This window comes from Lycium barbarum, chromosome 6, assembly GCF_019175385.1.
Source record: "Lycium barbarum isolate Lr01 chromosome 6, ASM1917538v2, whole genome shotgun sequence".
Classification (NCBI taxonomy): Eukaryota; Viridiplantae; Streptophyta; class Magnoliopsida; order Solanales; family Solanaceae; genus Lycium; species Lycium barbarum.
The window spans coordinates 94283494-94300572 of record NC_083342.1 but is presented as its reverse complement, the minus strand read 5'-3'; the positions used below and the strand labels follow the sequence as shown (position 1 = coordinate 94300572).

At 35.2% G+C, this 17079-nt stretch overlaps 1 pseudogene; it reads right to left on the bottom strand.

Moving 5' to 3' along the window:
* Positions 1 to 6058: 6058 nt before the first annotated feature.
* On the bottom strand, positions 6059 to 13731 carry LOC132644221 (myricetin 7/4'-O-methyltransferase 2-like; annotated as a pseudogene).
* Between the last annotated feature and the right edge of the window lie 3348 nt (positions 13732 to 17079).

Below are 17079 nucleotides of genomic sequence, written 5' to 3'. Positions count from 1 at the left end.
GATGCATAGAATACATTACTCCCTGGGAGCAATTTAGAGTTCTAGAAATGCAGTCACATAACGCAAAGGAAACTAACCAACAGAGACCATTCGAGTCAATGCAGGCGAAATCTAGAAAAATAATAAAATAAAGATTCAGCAATATTTCGTTGGGCTTTAGGCGAAATGTAGTAAATAATAAAATAAAGATTCAGCACCATTTCATTAAAATGATAGCGAAATGCATTTTTTTTTGTGTTTGACAGAAGACGTTAATGTTTTTCACATTTCGTTGCACGTGTAACGAAAAATCTATTTGGGTATAGAAAAATTTTGGCATGCTATTTTGATCTTCAGACTACAAAAACATGTCATTTTGGCCCGGGACTCTTAATATGCACCCATTGTTACCTTTTGTTCTTGCTCCCATGGTTCTCTTTTCTGCTTCGATGCATATTGGATGTTTCCATGTCAGCAATGTTATTAAAATATCATGGGTAAATCTTGCTATCAAATCCTTGAATTAATCTTTAATCTTACAATCTTCACGAGATCCCTTTTTTCATTATTCCCAAGATATTCCCCTTCATTTTTTTTGTATTTTTTGTGGTAAAATATTCTTCAATTCTTCACACTAATAAATAATCACTTGCAGGCTGCAACAACAACTCATGGCGATTATTAAAGGGAAAAAGGGTCAAAAATACCTCTTCGACTTTGGAAAAAGGGCTAAAAATATCCTCCGTTACGAATTTGGGTCAAAAATACCCCTTCCGCCATTAAAATTTTCAAATATACCCCTCTCTTAACGGAAATTTCCAAATCCCCCAAAATAACCCGATTTCATTTTTAAATCCGCTACATTATTTAACCCAACCCAACTAACTAATAACCCATACTATCCCCTTATTCCCCTCCAATTCTCTCAAAGAAATGAAATCGGGTTATTTTGGGAGATTTGGAGATTTCTGTTAAGAGGGGTATATTTGAAAACTTTAATCGCGAGAGGGGTATTTTTGACCCAAATTCGTTACGGAGGATATTTTTAGCCCTTTTTTCAAAGTAAAGGGATATTTTTTACCCTTTTCCCATTATTAAATATTACAAAGAACATTGATCTTCTAGCATGTCTTGTCGTTTCTTTGGATGCATTGTTGAATATACATATGTCATGCATAAAGAACCTAATAGAACGTTGTTGACATTTAAGTTTGTCAAAAATGGAAAGCTAAAGGATAAATTAATCAAGGAACGAGAAAAGCCGCAGGATCAATACTCCATTGTTCATTTTACTTGTTCATGTTTGACTTAACATACCTCTAAAGGAGTACTAAGTAAAATGGTGATTTTACTATAACACCGCTAATTATTATAAATCATATAAATAATTGAAACACGTTATATTTTAAAAATTATGCAACCACTAGCAAATTCTTGAAGTTTTCAATCAAATAATTAATAATAAGAATAAAAAAATGTATGAAATGGTAAATTATCTCTTAGGTTTTCAAATTGGACAAGTAAATTTGCACTACTATTTTTAATATATATGACAAGTAAAATTGGACAGGGGTGAGGGGTGGTGCGGGGAGGCGGGGTATATTACTCTCTACGCATTGAAAATTCTAAACGGCCTATCGAATCCGGATTCAGCTTCATGTTTATACCAAATTTAATAATTTAATTATAAGAATTATAAATTAAAGTGAGAATATATATTACTTTATTTTATATAATTAAATGTTTGGTTAATTCGGAGATTCCCTTCAGAGCTGCAATATTGGGTTCAGTATTCGTATGGCTAAAGTTTTGGTAAGTCTTGCTGTCAAATCCGTGGAATGCTTTTCATTTTTCTTTTCTTTCTTTATTCCCATGAGATATCTTTATATTTTTATACATTCTTTTCCTTTTGCATTTCTTATGGTAAAATACTCCTCAATCCAATACACGCCAATCACTTGCGGGCGGCAGCAACATCTCACATCGATATCATATATCAAGGCAAACTTTGATGAGTGATGAACAAAGCACAACAGTCATCTTCTATCAAATCTCGTCGTTTCTAATGAGCTATACCCCAGACCTATTGAAAAAGGCTCATAAATACCCTTCTTCCATATTTTGGTCTAAAAATACCCTTCCATCCACCTTTTAGGTCTAAAAATACCCTTAAGGTTTGTTTTTGGCTAAAATATACCCCTCAAACTAACAAGTTAAAATTAACTCTTTTAAAAAGCCAAATGGCAATTTGTAATTGGTCAATAATAAAATTCCGTAATTTAAAAAAAAATCCAAATTTTAAAAAAAAAATTGTCAATAATAAATTTCCAGTAATTTAAAATTCCAGATTTTAAAAAAAAATTGCCAATAATAAAATTCCGTAATTTACATATTTTTTTTAAAAAAATTGTGTGGAAACTTAAAAATTAAAAACTAAAAAATTTAAAAATATGAACGAAACTGTTTTTTTTTTTTTACATTTCGTGAATTAATCAACGAAATATGTTTTTGTTTTGCATTTCGTGAATAAAAAAACGAAATAGGAAATTATAATTTTTTTTTTGCATTTCGTGTATTAAAAAACGAAATAGGATAAAAAAAAATTATTTTCGTTCATATAAAAACGAAATTGGAAAATTGGACAAAATATATTTTCCAATTTTGTTTTTATATGAACAAAATTAATTTTTTTATCCTATTTCATTTTTCAATACACGAAATGCAAAAAAAATTATAATTTCCTATTTCGTTTTTTTATTCACGAAATGCAAAAAAAAAAACATATTTCGTTGATTAATTCACAAAATGCAAAAAAAAAAAATCAGTTTTGTTCATATTTTTTAATTTTTAAATTAAATAATATATGTGTCCAATCACAAAATGTCATTTGGCTTTTTAAAAGAGTTAACTTTAACTTTGTTAGTTTGAGGGGTATATTTGAGCCAAAAACAAACCTTAAGGGTATTTTTAGACCAAAAGGTGGAAAGAGGATATTTATGAGCCTTTTTCAATAGTTCAGGGGTATTTTTGGATCTTTTCCGTAAATAATATAGATCACATTAGGAAATATGAACATAAAATATCATAGCTTGGCGAAAAAAACCCTGAGTTCAAATGCATCATAACTTGGACAAAATTCCCCCGCTGGTAATGAGGGGCCATATCGATTTTTGTACAGAACAAGAGGGCATGATTTTTTGAGTCATTGGGTCAGTTAAAATAGGTATTCTTTTTTGTTTGTTATTGTTTTGTGATTTGGCGTCAAAAAGAATTGCCACATGATCAGTTAAAGTGCGCAGAAGTATTGCCTGAATGTTTAGAGTAACTTTGTGTATGAAATAAATAATAGTAGATTAATTTTTTATAAAATAAAAAAAATAATTTACTTGCACAATTATCATTAGTTGAGTGATCATCTGATCAATCAAGTTGTGGTACCAATAAATCTAGCTTTTGAATTGGGTGCAAGAATTGGTTTGAAGAGAATGACACATTTCCAAATTCTTTTGATCATGGAGTTGAGAAGGGCCAGACCACACCTTGGGTTCGTTGAATAGAAAATGATTCACAATAACTTAAAAGAAAGCGATACAAAAATCTCTTGTGTTTAGTTTAAGATTTCTTATGTATAAAATAAAAATTTCTTGGAAGATTTTAATGTAACACTAAAAAAAATTTATGTTGTGCCACAAAATCAATTAACCTTTTCTAATTACCAAAAATTCTTAGGTAAAACAAAAATATTTGGCAAGTCTATTTTTTTTTTTTTTGTTTCTTATCTGATATTTGGTGCCCACATTGGGACCAAGGGCGACTCAAAATAATTGGAGGCCTAAAGCGAAAGTTTAATTAGAGACCTAAAATCTAAACGACCTTCATATATATTTTATTCAAAATCTATTTTTGTAACTTTTTTAGATGCAAAATTATTACTTAATATTTTTTTATAATCGATTTTTTTTTTATAATCGATTTATTCGAATAATTTTTAATTGTTAATTTTAAGTAAGATTTTATCAGTTTCAATGTTGAAAAATATCTTTCCACTGAGGCAATAATTAAAGGAACTATTAACATATACTATAATTCTATAAATAATAAGTTGACAAATTTTAGATAAAAATAATAGATTTAGAATGATAGAATCTGATTCAAGAAGTTGATAACTTGATATCCCACTTTAATATATTTGTTGCAATGGTTGAAAACCTAAGAAGAAAAAAAACGAATTTGCAATTCACTTTATTCAACACTTTTCGATTATTGACTCTAATTTTTGACAGAGTAAATATATCAGAAATTTGAAGAAAGAGAGTACAAAATGAGTTAAAGAGAATAAAATAATGTGAGTGTTAGCGGACAAAATGTAAGAAGACAAAACGACGTTTTTCTAATTTCTTCTATTTGAAAAGGGTTAAAGAGAATAAAATAATACTTCCTATGACCCAAAAAGATTGTTCTTCTTTCCTTTTTAGTCTGTCCCAAAAAGATTGTCCCCTTCCTATATTTAGAAACAATTTAATTCTATGAGATGATTTACAGCCACACAAATATCTAAGGCTTGTAAAGATTACACATTTCAAAAGTCTTTTTTTATTTCTTAAACTTTGTGTCAAGTCAAAAAAGGACAATCTTTTTAGAACGGAGGGAGTATAAATTTGAAAAAAATATTGTACTTATTATCATAAATAATCAATTTTCTTTAAGAAAAATTAGCACAAAATTTATTCTTGGTAAAATGGGGACCCTCGAAATTGGGGCCCTAAGGCATATGCCTGACTTGCCTAGAGGTAGAGCCGGCCCTGATTGGAACCTCAACGCATTTTAATTCATACCACGTGTAAAGCCCACTAAAAAAAAAGTGTTTCCCACGCGTTCGAATCCAAGACATCCGGTTAAAGAATACGTAGAGACCATATACATGCTATCATAACCTTGGTGGCTTGGCAGTTTATTTCCCTAGCTTGTGACATATTCAACCGGCCTACGTGAGTCTTTTGTTTCGTTCATTTTTCAATTATACTGGAATGGTCCTTCGTCGTTAGTGCTGACAAATATTGCATGATTTGCAAGATGTAGGTCCAACAAATCAATGAATTGAATAAATCTTTTGGTGAGATTGCTTTACTATCATTATAATATAATTATATCCAAGCAAATGGGCGTCCGACCATATCTTGTTTGTCTATGTGTTTGAAGGGGGTACCCCATGTGGCGAGGGGAAAAAAAACGAAGAAACAAACAAACAAAAAGAAAAAGAATTTTAAATCTTTTTAGTACAATTATTACTGCCTCCGTTTCATCTTACATAAAATTATTTTTAAAGTTGGATTTTTTATTTTTATAAATAGACTATAAAGATGATAGGTTCACTCATATATACAGAGAAAGAGTAAATTATCATTTGTCTAACTCGTAGCATCAATTGGCGAAAAAAATTGCTTTAATTTTACATGGTGTCACACGTAATAATGCATTTAACATTCATACAACACCACCAAGAGATTGGTGAGATGGATGTAATCCCCCTCCACCCTTAAGTAGGGTCTAGAAATTTCGGAGTTCGAGTCTCCTGAATGGAGAAATTTCTGATAGAAAGTGCTTACGCCTTTAATGGTTGCACTAAGCGGCACACTAAATTTAAAGTTACAAAAAAAATATTATACATTTAAAGTAAATTATCCAATATAATACAACGAGAACACACAATTAAAACGTAGCGTTGGTGAACACAAGACCATTACAATTAAAACAAGGAAACGAGCACTCTCAATAAGCTAACTGTAAGATTATGCATTTTTTTTTTAATAAATTCACAATGCAGTTCCACTGCTAAAAAATCACTATTTCCCATGAATTTGTGGGGAAAATCTAAATAGTAGTGTTTTCACATGGAAAAATTAGAAAGTTTTCCTGCGTTCTAATGAAAACCTGTTTCCCACCATGCGTTTTCCCATTGAACTGGTTCGATGTGAATGAGGTGGAGAAATCATGTTTTATAGCACAAATTTCCTAAGGAATATCGGTGAGAAAAATCTCTGTTTCTAGTAGTGTTCCCTGCTAAGACTACTTGTTCAAGCTAAGGGTAAATTTCAATGAGAGACCTTAAACCAAAAGCGGGAATTTTTTTGTATTCAGTGAAACCAGCTTCAATGAAGAGTTTCTCCCAATCTTTTTTAGTTCTCTCTTTGGCAGCATAAAGAACCATCATTAGCATATTCATATTATGATGTGCTCGAACAAATTTTAATATACAGAGAATCGAGATTTATGTGGAAATATAATGAAATGAACCCTAGAATAGAGAAGAGAGAAGAGGAAGAGAGAGGATTTTCATATATTCAGAATCCCAAAATGAGAATTATGAGTTCTTGATATTACAATTAGAACCTTCACTTGACTATTTATATGGTTCAAAACATAATGAAATACAAGGACTAAACTGCAAAATACAATTATTTATAATGTGGGCCTGTATCCGGATTCTGTAGACTTGGGCCTGGATCATCAGGTGACAAAATTTGGGCTATCTTAACACCCCCCCTCCCCTCCTCAAGCTGGAGGGTGTAAAAACAACCAGCTTTGACAGCATTGAGTGATGAAGAGGACCTGGCAATACCATAGTCATGATATCAGCCAATTGCTCAGTTGATCGAACAAAATGGAGGGATATAAGATTAGAGTTCAAACAATCTCTTACATAATGTCAATCGATCTCTATATTCTTGGTGCGCATCATGAAAAACTGGATTCCTGACTATGTGAAGAGCAGCCTGGCTGTCACAAAAAATGAGCATAGGAGATATGATAGCCAAACCAAGGTCACCAAGAAGCCTGACCAGCCAAGCTACTTCAGCTACTACTTTTCTCAAAGCTCTGTATTCTGCTCCAGCAGGAGATAAAGAGATAGTTGGTTGCTTTTTGCTCTTCCAAGAGACTGGACATCCACCAAGGGTGATATAAAAACTAGTAACTGATCTTCTAGACTGAGCACAAGCAGCCCAGTCAGAGTCAGAATATGTAGCAAGTGAAATATCTGGAGAAGAAGACAATAAAATACCCTGGTCTGGAGCATTCATAAGATACCTCAATACATGAATTCCAACCAACATATGAGGAACTCTAGGAGAATTGAGGAATTGACTGAGGTGTTGAACAGAAAACGAAATATCTGGGCATGTGTGTTGGAGAAAATTAAGCTTGCCAATGAGTCTCCTATAGATTGTAGGATCAGACAAAGGATCACCAACATTACTGGACAGTTTAACAGACACATCCAAGGGAGTAGAAACAGGAGTGTAATGGCAGCATTGAAACTCTTCCAACAGATCATATGTATATTTTTGTTGATTCATAAGATACCCTGAAGCATGAGGGGTAATCTCCAAACCCAAAAAACAGTGAACCATACCCAAATCCTTAATCTTAAATTGATCATCAAGAAAGGATTTAAGGGTAGTCATTTCAGCCAAATCAGAACCAGCTAAAATTATATCATCCACATAAACCATCAAAATAACCAAAGAATCTCCAGAGGACTTGGTAAACAAGGAGTAATCATTTTTGCTTGCAATGTAGCCTTTATATGAGAGAGCCTCAGACAACTTGGAAAAACATTGTCTGGAGGCTTGTTTAAGGCCATATAAAGACTTTTTGAGCTTGCAAACCAAAAGGGTAGAACTGGTACCAGAATGAGAGGAAATTTGAATGCCGGGAGGGACTTTCATAGACACATCTTCATGGAGATCACCATGAAGGAAAGCATTATTGACATCCAACTGAAACACAATCCAGTGCCTCTTAACAACTAAGGATAAAAGACATTTTACAGTTTTGAGCTTAACCACTCGAGAAAATGTCTCATGATAATCTATCCATTCTTTTTTAGAATCCCCTCTAATAACAAGTCTAGCCTTGTACTTTTCAATGGTTCCATCAGATTTTTGCTTGATCTTATAGACCCACTTACATCGTATAGCTTTCTTGTTAGAGGAGAGAGGAACAATGTCCTATGTTTGGTTTGCCTCAAGAGCTTGAAATTCTTTTAGCATGGCCTCTTGCCAAGCATGGTTAGACACAGCCTGTTGGTAGTATTGAGGTTCATGTATATAAAATTTAGCAGTAGAAACCTTGGTAGTAACAGGAACTGAGGAAGAAGGAGAAGCAACATGATTTCAAATGAAATCAGCTAGATGGACAGGAGGATGTCTGATCCTAGAACCGGACCTAGAAGGTTGGGGAGCTGGAATGTTTTGATTGTTGACAAGGGCAGGAAGAGGGTCAGGAGGATGGATAGGAATGGAAGGAATATGTTCTGGAGAGTCTGGTGCAGGAGAAGAATGTTGGGAAGCAGGTGTAGGATGGACAGAGGAGGAAGAAAGAGAATCTGTGAAATAGGAGGTGGGGGTGGAAAGGGAGAAAGGGAAGGTGTGTGATATGGGAAAATGTGTTCATGAAATACCACATCCCTAGAGAAAAAAATGGAATGTGTGGAAAGATTAAGCAAGACACAATCCCCCCAATACTTCATAGGAAATTTAGACTAGAATAATAATGCCCTAGACACCTCTAGAAGGTGTTTGTGTTTTCTTTCCACAACCCCATTTTGTTGAGGGGTGTGTGGAATGTTTGTTTGGTGCAATATTCCATTGTTAGAGAAAATTGTTGGAATTCAATACTACTGCCCAGCTCATATGCATTATCAGATCTAAAAGACTTAACAGGAACTTGATAATGGACCTTGACCGTGGTAATGAAGGCTTTAATAAATAAAAGGGAATTACTCTTAGATGATAAGAGATGATCCCAAGTAATCCTAGAGAAGTCATCAACTAAGGTTAAGAAGAACCTAAAACCATTGTAAGTTTGAGTGTTGTAGGGACCCCAAATATCAATATGAACTAGTTGGAAAGGGGCAGAAGATTTGATATTACTTGTTGGGAAGGGTGACCTTTGTTGTCTAGCTTTATGACACACAGCACACATAAATTGTTGTTTAGAGGATAACCTACCAGATAATACAGGAATGTATTTCATCTTATTGAAAGGCATATGTCCTAGTCTTTGGTGCCAAAACACATAAGTTTTATTAGCATCAGTTAATGAAATACAAGGAGAACAATGAAAATTTACATCTGATGCAGAAGCATTACAATGAGCAAAATGTGAAACATGTGAGGTAGTTGAGGGAACAGAAGTGGAAATATGACAATAATCAGAATTAAAAGATGGCAAAACAGAAACATTTGAGGTAGGTGTGGAATTTGTGTTCAGGAAGTATAACCCATTTGCAGCTTTACCAATTTCCAATTGCTTCCTCAGAGAATGGCCCTGTAAGACACAATTAGTTTGACTAAAAACTGCAATACAGTTAAATTGAATGAGAAGTTTGTGGACAGATATAAGATTAAAATGAAAATAAGGAACTAATAGAACTTTGTGTAAGGTCATATCTGGCCTAAGATGCAAGGAACCAGTAGATATGATCTTCACTCTATATCCATTAGGTAAGGTAATTAAAAAGGGTGTGGCTAGTGGTGTAAGATTGTGGAGGAGGTGTTCATGTGGTGTCATATGATTTGTGGCACCTGAATCAATTATCCAAGGGTTAATTCCTAAAGTTGACACTGCACATGCATGAAAAGCAGTAGAATGAACTTGGGGATGGTTGAACACACCTGCAAAAGTTGCAAATGCAGAGTGCTCAGCATCTATGCCATCAGAATTAGGAGTGTGGTTGAGATGATGATGTTGGAACATGTGTTGAAGCTGCTGATATTGCTCCTTGGTAAAACTTGGACTAGCATTTTCAGTCTTAGGAGGAAAGAAACTTGGCTCTGGAGGAGGAATGTCACTCTGAACACAGGCAACAGATCTCTTGTTTTTGGTAAACTTAAAATCTAGTGGGTACCCATGCAATCTGTAATATTTCTCCATAAGGTGCCCAATAATTTTACAATATTAGCAAAAAAGGTTAAAATTTGGTGTAGGAGTAGGTGTGTATCCCCTTTTTGGATCAAAATAAGGTGTGGAATGAGGTGGAAGTGGTTTCGTTGGATCAAACTGAAACCTCTGAGTGGAATTCCTATTATTATTATGGTTGTGAGAAGTAGAAGCATGAAAAGATGCTGATTCATTTGAGAAACTTGACACAGGTGCAGAAGTTTCCTTTTGTTTCTCATCATGTTAAAGCATATTATAGGATTTGCTTAGTGATGGAAGGGTGGACATCATCAATATATTGCTCTTACATGTGGAGTAGGATTCATTCAAAACACTAAGAAATTGAAATTGTTCTTGTTCCTCTATGAATTTTGACAATGCACCACAAGTACACACTGGTCCTACATAGGCTGTGCTAAGTTCATCCCACAAACCACGCATTTTAGTAAAACATGTAGCAATATTTGAAGATCCTTAAGAAGTTGCACTTATTTCCCTTTGAATCTGTATATACTTAAAACCATTTGATGATCCAAACCGTTCATTCACATCATCCCATATATCCTTTGCAGAATCAAAGCACATAACAGTAGAAGCTATTTCTGGGGAAAGTGAATTGGTTATCCAAGCTATAACCATATCATTGCACCTCTCATAGAATGAAAACAAAGGGGAATCGGACGTCGGCACAACTACAGCTACATTCACAATACCTAATTTGTTCTTAGCTGAGAGTGCAGTTAACAAATTTTCACGCCAAACCACATAGCCAGATCCATCGAATTTAGGAGAAACCAGGTGAGTTCCAGGACTATCCGAAGGATGAACATAGAAAGGGTGAGTTGTGCAAATCGTAAACTCTTCGAAACCGCTAGTTGTAGTCGAGGTTCCCATACTCAGTTATTGGTACAAAATACTCAAAACTACTTCTATTTCAAACAAAACTACTTCGATTTCAAGCAAAATTCAAGGGAATGTGAACAAACCCTAGATCTATCAACTATCAATATAGAAGAAATAGATTTACCATCCTTCTTCGCAACCTGAAGAAGCAAGGTCTTCTATTATATACGCTGCCTCTAGATTCTCAAAGAACAGTTGAAAAGCACAAAAAAAACTCTAAAAAATTTCCGGCAAAAACTTCAGATCAACGAAAATTTTCTGGCGAAATGCTTCACGGGTAACACCGGACAATAGAGGAGATCGAGATCGTCTCAAAAACCCGTTGTGATACCATGTTAATATACAGAGAATCGACATTTATGTGGAAATATAATGAAATGAACCCTAGAATAGAGAAGAGGAAGAGAGAGGATTTTCATATATTCAGAATCCCAAAATGAGAATTATGAGTTCTTGATATTACAATTAGAACCTTCACTTGACTATCTACATGGTTCAAAACATAATGAAATACAAGGACTAAACTGCAAAATACAATTATTTATAATGTGGGCCTGTATCCTGATTCTGTAGACTTGGGCCTGGATCATCAGGTGACAAACTTTGGGCTATGTTAACAACAAATTCATTATTCTGCTTCGAATCAGCTTCCATCACTGTGTCTATAATTATCACTTTTCCTCCTTTTTCCTTATTTGGAATTGACTCTTTGCATTTCTTCAGTATCTTCACACAATCTTCGTCCCTCCACGCACTGTTTCAACAATATTGAAGAATTAAGTTGAGCAGAAAATGATTGAAAAGGTGAGGTGGAATGGTCAATTCAAAAGTCAATAGGTGAATTTTTTGCAAGTCTCGAACGATCGATCAAGAAAAAAGAGATGCAAAATGTTAAAAGGAAAATTACTATAGCTAGATTTAGGGTGTGTTTGGTTTGAAAGGAGAATATTTTCCATGATAGGGAACCGTCTTCTTACTTGATTATTTTCTTCTAGTTTTGGTAAGTAGAAAATATTATCCCTAAATACAAGCTAAATAAGCACTATGGGAGTGAATAATAGTAAATAATTTGTGTAGGGCAGTTTCGAGTAAGGACAGTTAAATTAATTACACGGACAAGCAAATGGTTCTTGTAGCTAAACTGTACCTTGAGTAAGATGGAATTAGCATGTGGGATCTTATTGAACATATCTCCTCCAACAAAGTCCAAATTCCCACTTCCTTTGAGGTCGCCTATAACATGAGGAAGATCAAGTACAGTGCACTTTATATTAGGAAAAGCTTTAGCTATATAGCTATTGACACGGTACCAGTGCCACCACCAACGTCCACCAACGACGTTAACCCCTCAAATACATGTTTACACTCTATAATAAGCACATTGGTATTGAACCTCGAGTCACTAGCTAATGCATCGTCGAAAATACCATCTAGTACTCTGGGTTCTTCTTCCACAATGTAATCCTAGAAAGATTTTCCATGAGCGGTATGAAAAGCAGTGGGAGAATCATTTTGGATTCAAGCGCTTAACTCGAACCATGCTTTTGAAAAGACCGGATCGTGGTTGACAAGCAAGAGTGATCTAACATTGAAGGGCTCATTTTTTGCAGAAACTGAAGAGAAAGATAAATGTAGAAATCAAAAGAGGACAGAAGTGAAACACATGCACAAAATGCAGAAATCACAAGAAAGATGTATAGCAAAACTGGCCCCAACATTTCATTTCATTTTAACCCAAACAAAAACATCAAATATATCCAAAAGCTTTCATATATGAAAGTCTAAAAACTTTCATCTACTACTTTCATAAATGAAAGCTTTGGAAAAACTTACCATGAAATAAAAATAAACTAAAAGATTAAACCCTAAAAAACTAAAAAAAGTAGGGGGTTGCGGGGGTGATGATGGCACCAAGATCAACATTGTTCATCTGCAAGATCACACGCAAAAGGCACATGATCCTACAGAGAACCCGGTCAGTCCTCTCCCTATCTTCTCCAAGACCACTGAAGAGCCTCTCAAAATCACTGCGGAGAAGGAGGACCTCTGGTGATGGTGTTTTGAAGCGTGCGTGTCTTGCTGCATGACCACTGATTCTTCTATGCCATTGGAGGGTTGAAGGTTTTTTGAATAGTGATGGAGTTTGAGTTTGAGTATATTTCAAATGTGAGAAGAGACAAGAGACAACCGCTGATATATAGACTGTTTCATGGGGTAAGTGAAAGGTCCCCCAACGGATGATCGACGAGTGGATTGGCGCATGAACGTAGCATTTCATATTGGAGTGATTAGACGTAATTCTGTAGCTTTTTGAAAATTTAATTATTACATTTCTCATTTCAAAATGCATAAGGGTTTTGCTTGGGGGTTATAGACCTCCTAAAAAGTCGATTGAAAACCGACACTTGTGGTATTATAGAATAACGGTTTGGAATATTATAATCCCATTCTTTTCTACGATAGACTAAAGCAAAGTTGATCAATATTGAACTAGAAAATCAGAGGCAAAAATTAATACATAAGCAGAGGAAAAAATTCAAAATACAACAAAAAATACATTGAAATGGAAAGCAATCAAGTATGATGCTCTCTGAAATATCGGCACATTGTTTTCTTGTGGCCACTTCCCTTGCAAATCGAGCACTTGTTTCTCTTCCCCTTTCTACTTCTTTTGGACTTGAAAGATTCTGCGATGCCAAGATTACGCTTCATTCTCTTTCTTTCAAGTTTGGGCTTATAAAAGGGTGGAGGAATGTACATGTTTGGAAACTTCTCTAGGACAACACATTCTGATTCAAGAGGGACTACATAAATAGTTTCAGCAAACGCAAGAATGTAAGATTGAACTTTATACATGGGTGAAGAATACTCATATCCAGCTCCGTATTTCAATCTCAAAGTTGTCATCGCGTGAGCGCATAGTAATTTCATTAAGTCACACTCTCTACAAGAACATGTTTTTTCAATAGATTGACTTTGGTAGTTGGGCTACTGCCGACTACAGTGAACTAGTTGGCATCCTCATTTATATTATGGAAAAACAAGGAGTCACCCTCATTCATCTTTTCCTTTATCGTCTTTTCAGCTGAAGGCACCAATAAATTGATTGAACTGTTGATATCTGCACACCTCTGCCTGAAAATTTCAACAAACCTCCTAGAAATGGAATTTAATACGGTAGTCACATGGTACTCTCTTTCATCCCTCAACATTGAGCTTAGAAACTCGACAATATTTGTGGTCAGCACATCGTACCTGTTTGCTGGAAAATGTGCCCTGCTCCACTTGTCAAATCCAATATCAAACTCGAGTCAATTAGCTGCTTCAGGGCATTTATTCCTGATTGATGAAAATGGTAACTGAAATTCCTAGTAACCATATGCCTTTGCTGCATCATAGTATACATAAAAAGACTCTCCACATTGGAAATTTTTTCAAAGGTTATCCAATGATGCACCAAGATGCTTCATGCAAAGTCCATGATGAGCATGCTTAAAAATTCTGGAAACACCGTTGGCTATGCTCTTGTGCCTATTGTGCAAGTGCGATCACAATCTTGAGCAGGAAAGGCAGCGCATGCTGCATGCTGGGCATGCAATGCGTCCTCCATGGCGTGCGATCCCTGCAACCTTTTTAAGTGCATTGTTTTCTTAATTTTTCATTCTATTATTCACTTCTTCAGACTCTACCACGAATTTTCTCTCCTCTCCTCATCCGCCCACATCAAGATAAGTCCCTCCTAAATATTTCTAAGTAATTCTAATGATTATACATGGATTATTAATAAGATTTTACTCTACAATCCTAGGGTTTTCAAGAAAACCTTTCTCAAGGATTCAAGTTCAAATTTTTGGGATTCATCTTCAAAGTTTGGATTCTTCTTTGGGTGTTTTAGAGAAATTAAAGTATGTAAGGCTTCTATCCACATGAGGGAACATCATTGTTCTTCCCCACACCACGTTTAATTCATAAAACACGATTTCTAGAGATATGAAATTATGTCTCAATTCATGATAAACCCTAGATACATGTCAATATTTACATGTTATCGTGCTCAATCATGTTCCCGTTATTTGTATTCATGAATATCATTTAGATTACCATGAATATGTCCGTAATCCATGAATAATCATGTTTTGAACTCCATGGGTTCTCAAATACAAGTCAGGAACCAATATTATTTTGTTCTATAGATTTTATATGTTTCCATGCCTCATACAAGTTATATTATATATCTATATACATGTTAGATTATACATAAAATTTACAAGTCATGTTGTACAAGTCATGGGCTTTTCAACCAACCATGCTTATGTTCATGTTTTTGGGAGTTGCACATATTACCGAGAAGGTTTAATACCTGAAACTATGTATGCTAGCGTAGGATAAGGATTGCTCCGCCCAGTTAGGATGATTCCTTCATATTACCCAGTTCGGGTTATTTTATGGATCCAGTCATGTCATGTTCATGTCTCGTATCCCGCAAGATATGAGATGGATTAGCTGATCGGGCAGAGATCAGACGCCACGTGCTCACATGGTGGTTACATGTTGGTTATACTAAGGATCTCCCACTTAAAATGATTTATTCATATTCTATTATATTCTTGGTCAGATTATGTTCATGTTCATGTCCAGCTTTACAGTTACAATTAGTTCTTATTATTTCATGTGTCCAAGTTTATTCATTCAGTTGTCTTACATACAAGTACAATTCCAGTGTACTTACGTCCCTGACATCAGGGATCTGCATTTCACGATGCAGATTCTGATTTACCGGATGACAAGACTGCTCGTTAGGATCTCACACGTATCTGCCATGGGTGAGGCTCACTACATTCGTGGTGTTATTTTTTGTCACTACCTAATTTCACAAGGTCGCGCGGGCACCTACCTATCCCACCTCGGTAGGAGAACCCTTAATTCGACATTCACAAACCCAGTATATATATAGCGAAAGAAAATAAAGCAACGAAGCCTGTTATTTGAATATACAATAAATGCGGAAGTAATCATAAACCACCCCAGTATCTGGTATGGCCATACAAGAGCACTAACTAAATACTAAAAGTCTGAAGATGAAAAAGTCTCATAATACAATTGTCTCGAAATAAGAGTAAGACAAGTAAGTAAGAGAAAGAACATCCGGGCAGCGGCCGTCATCGTGCTCACCCTAGAATGAATCTACAACAGCCTCGCCGATCAGCCGCGATGGAAAAGAGTGAACCTGTCTAATACTCTGCATCCATAAAAGAATGCAGCAAGCGAAGGTCAGTACAAAATAACGGTACTGGTAGGTATCATAAGCCGACTAAGACTAGTTGACATATATAAAGACAATAAAGTAAAAGAAGACAAGTAAACGATAGAGTACAAGTTATGCTTTTCCACGTAATTACCGTTCATATCCAACCTTGTGTTATAGCAACTAATCTCAATTGTCCCAACTATTCACATATATCAAACAAGTCTACTAGTACGATCCAACCAACGTAGTCTAACTCATAAACAACCAAGAAATATAACCAACACTATAACCAAGTCATAATCAACCAAGAAGTATAATCAAAGCAATGCAATATGAGGTATGAATGAAATGCGATGCAATGCAATGCCTGTACTCTTGTACTCCGATAGCGGAATACCTCCACACCTCGGCAGCACAACCCACGGGGGACTCGCGAAGTCCAAGCACCGTCAATCCACACACAGCTCAGAGGACCAAGTATCTGAAAGTCTTATAATATCAGTGTTCCATATCAGTCACTCCTCACACAGCCCAGAGATGACTCAATATCAAATATGTCTCAAAAGAATATAGGTCACTCCGCACACAGCCCAGAGATGACTCAGTGTCTAATGAAATAATGTATGCAGTATGAATATGATGCAAGTATAATATCAATGAATCGTATCAACCAACCATGCCACGCAGGGGTGCACAAGTAATATCATCATCAAGGCAATAAGATAAACCACAATGGAGTCACAACTCTCAATTTTACTAATAATCAAGCCTCACAATATCATAGTCATCAATGTTTCCTTCTCATTTCTATGATCAGTACCAATCACAAAGCCTAACAATTTAGTATCAGTATTTCCATCTTGGTCATTCCGTGTCACAAGCCTAGGATGACTCAATAATCTATATGCCATGAATATGAGTATGAATATGGAACCATGCAAGTACGATCCGTGAATGATCTCAAGTTCAAGTCCTGCCAAACATAGCGCACCAATATCACAAATGAT